Raw genomic sequence first — 10,954 nt, 5'->3', positions numbered from 1 at the left:
TAAAAAAACACAATGAATAAGATAAGTAAAATCAAGAGTTGTTTTATTGCCCTCAGTGGTCGGCAAACTCATTAGTCAACAGAGCCAAATATCAACAGTACAACGATTAAAATTTCTTTTGAGAGCCAAAATTTTTAAACTTAAACTAGATAGGTGGGTACATTGTTATTAACTTAATTAGGGCACTCCTAAGGCTTAGGAAGAGCCACACTCAAGGGGCCAAAGAGCCCCATGTGGCTCGTGAGCCGCAGTTTGCCGACCATGGCTTGGCTCAGTGGATAGTGTGTCAGTCAGCCTATGGACCTAAGGGTCCAGGGTTTGATTCAGGTCAAGGGCATGTACCTCCATTGTAGGCTCCTCCCCGGCCTGGGCCTTGGTCGGGACTTGTGCAGGAGGCAACCAATCTATGTATTTCTCTCACATCTATATTTCCCTCTGTCTTTCCCTCTCTCTTCCGCTCTCTTTACTAGTAAAATCAATGGAAAAATATCCTCAGGTGAGGATTTAAAAAAAAAGAAGACTTGGTTCTTTGAAAAGATAAACAAGATTGATAAACATTTATCCAGACTCATCAAGATAAAAGGAGCCAAAACCGGTTTGGCTCGGTGGATGGAGCGTCGGCCTACGGACTGAAAGGTCCCGGGTTCGATTCCGGTCAAGGGCATGTACCTGGGTTGCGGGCACATCCCCGGTGGGAGATGTGCAGGAGGCAGCTGATCGATGTTTCTCTCTCATCGATGTTTCTAGCTCTCTGTCTCTCTCCCTTCCTCTCTGTAATAAATCAAAATATATTAAAAAAAAAAAGATAAAAGGAGAGAGAACCCAAATAAATAAAATTAGAAATGAAAGAGGAGCAGTAACAACTGACTCCACAGAAATTCAAAGGATTATAAGAAAATATTACGAACAACTAAATGCTAACAAACAGACAATCTGGATGGAGTGGATAAATTCGTAAAACTATGCAGTCTTCCAAAATTGAATCAGAAAAAAAATCAGAAAATCTTAACGGACAGATTATAGCTAATGAAATTGAAGCAGTAATTTAAAAAAACAAAAACCCACAACAAAGTTCTGGATGTGGCTTCACAGGTGAATTTCATCAAACATTCAAAGAAGAACTAACATCTATCCTTCTCAAACTATTTCAAAATATTCAAGAGGGAGGAACACTCCCAAGCTCATTTTATGAGGCCAGCATTATCCTAATTCCAAAACCAGATAAAGACACTACAAAGAAAGAGAATTATAGGCCATTATCCCTGATGAACATAGATGCTAAAATGCTCCACAAAATATTAGCAAAATAGATCCAACAATACATCAAAAAGGTCACACACCATGACCAAGTGAGCTTTATTCCTGGGATGCAAGGTTGGTACAATATCCACAAATCAATTAACGTGACATAAACAAAATGAAGGAGAAAAATTACATGATCATATCAATAGATGCAGAAAAAGCACTTGATAAAATCCACCACCTAATTATCAGAAAACAAAACTAAGTAAGCAATCCCATTTACAATTGCATCAAAGAAAAAATAAAACACCTAGGAATAAATTTAACAAAGAATGTAAAAGACCTGTACTCAGAAAATTATAAGACACTGAAGGAAAAAATTGAGGAAGATACAAATATTCATGGATAGGAAGAAATAACATGATTAAAATGTTCATCCTACCCAAAGCAATCTATAGATTTAATGCATTTCCTATCAAGATAAAAATGGCGTATTTCACAGAATTAGAACAAATATTACAAAAATTTATATGGAACCACAAAAGACCCTGAATAGCAACAGCAATCTTGAGAAAGAATAACCAAGTTGGAGGTATCATGTCACCTGATGTCAAACCATATTACAAGGCCATAGGAATCAAAACAGCATGGTACTGGCATAAAATCAGACATAGAGATCAATGGAACAGAATAGAGAGCCCAGAAATACACTCATGCCTGTATGGTCAAGTAATATTTGACAAAGGAGTCAAGAACATACAATGGAATAAAGATTGTTCAATAAATGGTGTTGGGAAATTTGGACAGATACATGCAAAAATGAAATTAGACAATTTCTTACACAATACGCAAGAATAAACGCAAAAAAGATTAAAGACTTAAATGTATGACCTGAAGCCATAAAAGTCCTAGAAGAAAATATAGGCAGTAACATCTTTGACATAACTCTTCATAATATTTTTTCTGATATATCTCCTTGAGCAAGGAAAACAAAAGAAAAAAATTAACAAATGGGACTACATCAAACTAAACAAAAAGCCAATCAATCCAATTAAAAAATGGACAAAGGACCTAAATAAATACTTCTCCAAAGAGGACATGCAGATGACCAATAGACATATGAAAAGATGCTCAATGTCACTAATCATCAGAGAAATGGAAATTAACACCACAATGAGCTATCACCTTACACCTGGCAGAATGGCTATCATCAACAAATCAACAAATAAGTGTTGGTGAGGATGTGGAGAAAAGGGGACCCTTGTGCACTGTTGTTGGAAATGTAGACTGGTGCAGCCACTGTGGAAAATAGTATGGAGGTTTCTCAAAAAAATTAAAAATGGAACTGCCTTATGACCTCGCGATCCACTTCTGGGAATATATCTGAAGAAACCTGAAACACTGATTAGAAATAATAAATGCACCCCTCTGTTCATTGTAGCATTATTTACAATAGCTAAGACTTGGAAGTAGCCCAAGTGCCCATCAGTAGATAAGTGGATAAAAAAGCTGCTGTGCATTTACACAATGGAATACTACTCAGCCATAAAAAAGGAAATCTTACCTTTAGCAATAGCATGGATGGACCTAGGAAGTATTGTGCCAAGTGAAATAAGCCAGTCATAGAAAGACAAATATCATATGATTTCACTTAAATGTGGAATCTAATGAACAAAATAAGTTAACAAACAAAATTTAAACAGACTCATAGATACAGAGAACAGACTGACAGCTATTAGGAGGGAGGGAGTTTGGGAGGCTGGGTGAAAAAAAAGTGAAGGGACTCCAGAGGGGAAGGGGGTGGGGGGGGAAAAGCGGGAAAAGGGGGGATAAATGGTGACGGAAGGAGACGTGACTGAGTGTTGAACACACAATACGGCATACAGATGATGTATTATAGAACTGTACACCTTGAACGTATATAATTTTATTAATCAATGTCACCCCAGTAAATTTTAAGAAGTTATCTGACATTTAAAAGGAGATGACTGTTAATTAATTCGAGAGCTAATCTTAAACTCTGACAGGCTGAACAATGGAAAAATCCAGGATTATTATCTTGGTGTAAACATAGTGTGATTGAGTTGAAAACCACAACAAAAGAGAGATTTCAGCTGTATACAAATATCTGTATGCACATGTATATAATGTAGCCAAACTTTCAGAAGGCATCATTAAATTAAATAAATATTATTTCCTTTCTTTAAAAAAAAGCACAATAGTTTTAGCCATAGTTCCTGGGTCAAAATCAGACACAGAAAGCCTTAAGAAATTTACCAAAGGCCCATAGCACATGGTGTAGCAAAGTATAATCCTTTGGATGAAATTCATCAAGGCTGTCTCCTCCTATTTTATATTGTCTTGTGTGCTTTTATATTTATTTTTTAAAAATTCAATGTTGCTTCTGGACTTTTAGGTTATGCTCTAGCCTTTTATGCAGTAATTGCCCTTTACTCTCTCGGTTCCAATCTCCATTCTGTTTATTTGATGTTCTCTTGAAATAGATTTCAATGTTCCTACTGTTAATGCTTGATACCACAACCACATTTGACCCTTCTTTTAGAACTACAGACATTCTGATTTCTCTGTACACATGCTATTTTATGCAGCTCATCCTAGGATCTTGTGGAAATTGTTGTTGGGCAAAGTACAATCACTCCATTGGCAGTGTAGCTATTAGCAAGGAGCTTTTTGAGTTATATTTTCTAGTAAAATCATAGATCTCTAAAACATGGCCTCTAACAACCCAATTTTTTCATTGCCTCTTAATTGTTACCTGAAAGGCAGCCCTGCCTGAGGCAGGTCAGGATTATAAGTGCCCATCACTGTATTTTTAGGCTTCTTGATTCCCGTAAGTTGCTTGTCTCTGTACCTCCCCCATACAAAAGAAGGCATTTCAAGATGAAATTATTACTAAGTAGATTTTTCTTAACTAGCTTGCAATGTGACATATAGAAATACCTAGCTTATTCATGGCTTGTTCTTAATTTGTTAACATGGCTCAGATAAGAGGAATAAAGGAGTGCTTTGTTAAATAAATATATTTTTGTATTTAAAAATAACTTTCAAATAAATACTTAAAAATTGTTGGCAAAATGAATGATGAATTAGGAATGTGTATTATACTTTCAAAATAAGGAAGACACAAGAGGTCCATTTTATAAATGGTACAGAATTCCATTTTTACCAAATAAACAAGTAGCCAGATGTATGGCTCTTAGGGGAATAGAAGTGGCCCCCTCTGGAAATTTCTAATATCTGGGATGGACAGGACAGGAATGGGTCTGGGTAATCCGTTCTGGGGCCCTGGAGTTCAGGAAATGTGTTCCTTGCAGTTACAGATCATTCTGAGGACACTAGATCCTCAAATAAACTACTTCCTCAGATTAGCCACATCAGAAAGCCCCTTCCCTCCTTTCTGGTTTTGATAGCAGCAGCTCTTCCTAATAGGCAGCCCTTCCCCCCTGGCTTCCTGTACATACTGCCTTTCAGAAGAGACATCCTTTTTTGACTCCCTCTCCCCACCCCCACCACATCCCTCCCCCCCACACCCGCTCTAACCTATGACAGGCCTCAGGAATAGTCCCAAAGAAACTGTGGGCTAATTCAGTCCTAAGGCCATGCAGATTGAGTATAAGAAGTCCAGAGATCCCATTACTTTTATATATTTTTAAAGAACTTTCTCAGTGAGGGCAAAAAGAAAGAAAAGAATGATCTCTGTCCTCAACTCCTAATTTCTTTGATTGTCATTAAGGCCAAGTTCAGTTTAAAGGTACATACAACCCACCCAAGTGTTAAGCCTTGATGCATGTTACCAGGCAGACACAACACAGAAATGATTGTTATTAAAATAAAAACGACTTTTATTATGTTGTTTTAGAGACTCAGCCTCACATATGTGTTTTACATTAATTCCCTCAAGTATAACATTCCTTTGTATTTGTGCACAACCTCAGACATTAAAAAATGCTTCTGCTTTAATGACTCTCACAACATCTCTAGCCTTTATTATCTTCATTTTACATATGAGAAAAGCAAAGGTCCAGGGAGGCCACAGAGGAGAGAAAGAAGCAACATGGTATAAAGGCAAGAGCTCTGGCATAGGAGTTAGAACACTTGCATTCCCATACTCCTAACTGTCCCTAACTCACTGTGTGTTTATGAACAAGTCACTTTCCCTCTCTGAGCTTCAGTGTCTGCATTTACAGAATGAGATGATTGGGCTTTCTCCACGCTGTTTCAGTATTACAATCACCTGGGGGCTTTAAGAAAATCCATTCCTCCGCTCCACCTCCAAAGATTCTGATTTCATTTGTCTGAGGAGACTGTGATTTGCACAACACCACACGGACTCAGAAGATGCCAATCCGAGGAAAGTCACAAATCCAGTCTGGTATTTCTCTCTGAAGGAGAGAAACCTTGTCATTTAGTATAAGATCCAAATACTGTGGGGGCATGTCCTAGAAGGGAGTTTGAAAGGCTGAGAGTGTTAGCAGGCATATTCTAACTTTGAACCTCTAGGGGTGAGCTCAAGGGCCCCATTCCATCCACCTCTCCCTCTCTCCCTCTCATGTGCAAACACACACACACACACACACACACACACACACACACACACACACACACAGAATCATTCCAGTGGAAGGGCTGTAGGAATTTGAAAAAAAAAAAAAGAGTGCTGATATAAGTCAAGGACAAAATGGAGTTCAAGGATACAACTGCACTAAGAGGTTAGTGAAATGGAGTTTTAGGTGAGAGAAACAAACTGATTTCTTTCACATGGCTATCTTTTCTTAACTTTTGTTTTTCTTCCTGGACCCACATTTACCCACTACTTTTTTTCCTCTCTCTTTCCATCAATAGAGCTTATATATTAAGATAGGCCTGGAGGCTTTTTCTTCTTGGGAGGTCTTCACTCCCATTGGAAGGGGACCTTTTAGAAGAAAATTCACAGTAAAATTGTTTAAGCCAACTCATCTCTGGTATTATAAAAATAGTGGGTTTTCCCTACTATTTCCCTTTTACTGTTTCTTTTTGTTTATCAGAGTGACAAAATTTTGAAGGCTAAGCTTAAAGTGTAGGCCTAGGATAAAAGGGACACAGACTTCAAAATGAGCCTCAGGATGCATTTATGATTCACCTCAGCTCGTCACAATAGGAGAACATACAGGTGACTTGAGGTTAAAGCCCCGTATTAATAAAACTTCGGTGTTTGCCTGAGAAACTGTATCTGTTTTTGTTTTTTTACCCTTAGTAACTAGCAACAGCAGTGTTAGTCACTTCTATGACTTGGGGGCTTCCTGATTCTTGTCATCTGTGTCTCTTACCATCAGAGATATGACCATTATCTGGTACAGTCACTTAAGAGAATTGCTTGAATAGTTGGAGAATGAACTCATGGGTCAGGATTATCCCCTTCTTCTCCAGAGGCCTGGTCATCAAACACATTTGGGAGCAACACATATAACTTTGTAATGACAGCAAGATCCCTGAACAATGAGCAGTGTCATTCCAAAGATGTCCTTTGAAGGGCTATGTGTTTTGTCCATCCTGGTCTTTGAAAGATGCAGCACTGCTAGTGTTGTGATGATAAATTTGAGGGTCAAGATAAGGATACCGGCCTAGATTAGGATAAAGGGAACAAGGATTTCACTCTTATCAAACCTTAGGCCAGAGGTTCAAAAGGGGTACTAGTGAGCGCATGTGATCCAGCCCAAGTTACCAGAGTAGAAGACTAATTTAGGATTCAGAGGCTGAGAATTTTGGCTACATTCACAACTAATAAAAAGTCTAGTGGATTACTGCAAAGGTTTTGATCTGAGAAACTAGAAGTTGGGAACTGGAATTAAAGGAGAGAGGAGAGGCCGAAAAGGTCAGGCTTAAGGAGAGAAAGATCAAGAGCGTGGTTTGAACACGTTAAGTTTGAAATCTCTATAGATATCATAGTAGGGATGCGAAATAGGCAGCTGAATATATGAGTGGGAAGTACAGGGGAACAGTCAGGCTGGAGATATAACTTTGAGTCATCATGTAAATGGCGCCCAAAAAGCAGATTCCAAGGATCAATCCATGGGATACTTGAATATGAAAAGGTGAGGGAGATGAGGGGATGCAGCAAAGAATACAGAGAAGGAGCAGACAGTGAAGTGGGAGGAAAACCAGCAGAGTCAGTTATCCTGGAAGCCAAGTGGTAAAAGTGCTTTTTAGGAGGACAGTGTAGGCAATTGTGTCAAATGCCGCTTGTAGGTCAGGTACAATGCGAACTGAGAAGTAATCAATAGACTCACTAAATGGAGGTCACTGGAGTACAGTTTTGGTAGATTGTTTGAAATGATAGCATGATTTCATTATTCACCTTGGAAATTTTTCAGAATTCCCTTATGCTAATCGTTTCCTTTTTTAATAATGTATTTTTTTTTATTGATTTCAGAGAGGAATGGAGAGGGAGAGAGAGAAACATCAATGATGAGAGAGAATCATTGATTGGCTGCCTCCTGCATGTCCCTGACTGGGGATCGAGCCTGCAACCTGGACATGTGCCCTGACCAGGAATCAAACCATGACCTCTGAGCCACACCAGCCATGCTCATATTTTCTTATATGAAAAAAAAGAAAGAAAAGGAATTAAGCCAGTGGGATGCATTCAGTGTTTGTTTGTTTTTGTTGTTTTTTTATTTGACCATAGATATGAAACCACATCAATGGGGTGTTTTTTTAATCAACTAGATGCTTGACTTCAGGTAAGAATTCCCTGTAGGGCACAGGGAATTATTGTGTATGAGAATAAAAGATAGTATAACTCTTAGCATGTGTCTAGGCTCCCCCTCTGAGAGCATGCCCCAGCCTTTCCCCTCCCTCTTCTTCCCCATCAGCAATGTGCATCTCCTAAACTCTAAGGGTCCCCACAGACTTGCAACTAAGGGAGCAGTGGGCAGAGGGCACTCATCCCAGGCTAACCCCTGAACCTGTCCCCAAGACCTCCTTTTCTCAGACTTCTCAGCGAGCCAAAGCAGCCCAGCCTAGGATCACTTCTTTCCTATAACACTTTTAGGGAACCAAAGCAGGCCCACCTAGTCTCTCTCTTCTTGCTTCTTCTATCCTAGGCCCTTCCTTGTTTCACTGTCCCTAGCTTTAATAAATGTACTCTCAAAATCACTCGTGCTGTGAAATTTTTCCTGCACAAAGTCAAGAATCCACATACTACAGGCCAGCCGGAGGCAGATGCGTTCCAGGCCGGGTTCCTATTGGTAGCACTAATAGCCTAAGCCCTGCCCTCGCTGAACTTCAGTTTTTTCACCTATATAAGTGGGAAGACTCGACTGGATGTTGTCAGAGGGCCTGTCTAAATGTAATATTCTGAGAGTGCAGGTTAAGAATTAGATGAGGCTGAGAGGAGAAACATGAAATGTGAACAGTGAAGGCTGGGGAAACGGATTGATCTGTAAAATTAGTGATTGGTCTGATAGCAACAAACCCCATGATCTACTTCTAAGTTTATTTGAATTTTATAAACCTCCCAGTAGTTAAAATAGTAGGAACTTGGTACACCCTCCCATCATCCATATGTGAGAGAAAAAAGACTGTGTCTATAAGGAACCATCACAATTAGTTGAAATATAAAAAATTCAGTCAACCAACATAGTATTTTATTTCCATGTTACAAAATAACTTGTTTAACCATTTTTTCCTGAATTTATTAACTTGACCAGTTTTTCTGTTATTGTGCTGATGGAGCCTAAATGAACATATGTGAATTGCTGTACTGTACATGCATTGGCTTAGACATGCTTTTTGAAGAGCTCAGTACAATAAAGTTTCTTTTTATACCAAGAAGGCTATCTTGAGACTTTTTTACTCCTCTAGTTGTACTAGAACTTAATTTCCATGTAGAAGGAAGCCCTTCAAAGCACGTCAGAGAATACATAGATTCAGAAAGGCAAATTTAGTACATTTCTGAGCACCACAATAAAGCCTTATGTTCTTTAAAGATATAGTAGGTTATCTCTAAGTCATTTTGAATGAATATGATCAAAGACGTAAGGAGAAAGCACCAGCCTAGTGTGCACTTTAAGTTCACGTGTCTCCCTCTATCCACGCACTTGCCTTGCTGTCGGTAGTGGAGCCACAGTGCTATCCCATTGCTCCTGAGGCAGGAGAAGCCATGGTACATGCTTGGGCACCCACACATGCGCTACCCAGAAGTAAAGGGGAAATGATATCCCACGTGGGAGGTATTTGACTAATGGAATGGGAGATATGAGATAAATTCTTCTTCTTTCCTTCCTCAGATGGGCTGTGGAGATGTAGTAGGCCTGTCACATGAGCTTGAGAAATTAGCTTATCATGAAACAGATTGTGGCCAACATAGTAATACACTCCTTTAAGTTTGTCCTCTTTCCTTCCCTACCTCAATACTATTTCTCCTTACTCCTACTTCCCTGGGTATTGCATGAAAGCTTTTGCTCTAAACTCTAAGAAACTCAGACAAAGACGTCTGGATATGGAATTAAGTCATAACTCCACCCAAACTCAGAACTACATGACTCTGGACAGGTTGTTTTCCTTTCTGTGCATCTTTTTCTCCAACTATAAAATGTTGATGTTGAAGTAGATGTTTTTACATCTACTGGCTCTGAAATAATGTCAGACTAAAAGATTGTCAGTGTGAGGGATGGGAAAAGGTAGGGTATTGTACTGCCCAATGGTCATCAGTGGATTGCTTACATTTGAATGAGAAAAATGCACTCAATGTTAATAGCTCCAACCAATCTCAAGTTTCAAAAAATAGTTTTAGTTCTACTTTCTGCAGAAAAATACCATTAGGTTTCCTGGGTCTATGAAGAGAAGGCCAAGTAAACTCTTACCCTCTCTGTCACAAGTGAAAATACTTCTCTACTAGCTCTACAACATAAGCTGTCTGAGAAATGGCAACTGATTGCAAGCATATTTTCAAAGGGAGTAGTGAAAAATTTTGTAATGTCACCACGTCAGGAAGCAAGACAGCTAAGATATGATGTCCATAACTATTGCTTCACTCTTAACATAGGAACACATTTGTTTCAGCTCTTAGGTTGGAGATGGACTGGAGTTAGGGAAATGACTATTCACCATTGGAGGCTTGTTATACCAGCAGAGTTTACATCATGTTCCAGACTCCTAGGAGTCGGACAGCATAGGTTCAAATCCTAGCTCAACCATGTACAAGCTTAGTTACCTTTTGTAAGTCACTTAGCTTCTCTTGTGTTCCAGTTTTCTCATCTGTAAAATGGCTATCGTAACAGTATCTACATCATAGAATTATTGTGAGCATTAAATTAGCTAATATTGGTAATGTGCTTAAGATCATGCTTAGCACATAGTAAGCACTATGTACGTGTTCACTATATTTATTATAGCTATTGTGATGAAGGAAGATGGGCTGGAATCAAAGAAAAACTCTTGGCTAAAGCCATATGAAATGTATCAAGGGACCAATATGTAGAAAGCAGTAGAGTTAGGGGGTAACAGATGACTTAACTGCAAAAAAATGCTAAGCAGGAAACACCCTCTAAATATTCTTGTTTATACAGTACATGACACAAAGTCGAAAAATAATGAAAACAGAGCCTCTCTGCAGGATTTAGAGTTCTTTCGTATATATTTTAAATATACATGTGCAATACATTAAAATATATAGAGATGTGTGAATATATATATTTACAAAGGTTATATA

This window comes from Myotis davidii, unplaced genomic scaffold (assembly GCF_000327345.1).
Source record: "Myotis davidii unplaced genomic scaffold, ASM32734v1 scaffold546, whole genome shotgun sequence".
Taxonomy (NCBI): Eukaryota; Metazoa; Chordata; class Mammalia; order Chiroptera; family Vespertilionidae; genus Myotis; species Myotis davidii.
The sequence above is the reverse complement of the archived record's forward strand: the minus strand, read 5'-3'. Positions refer to the sequence as shown.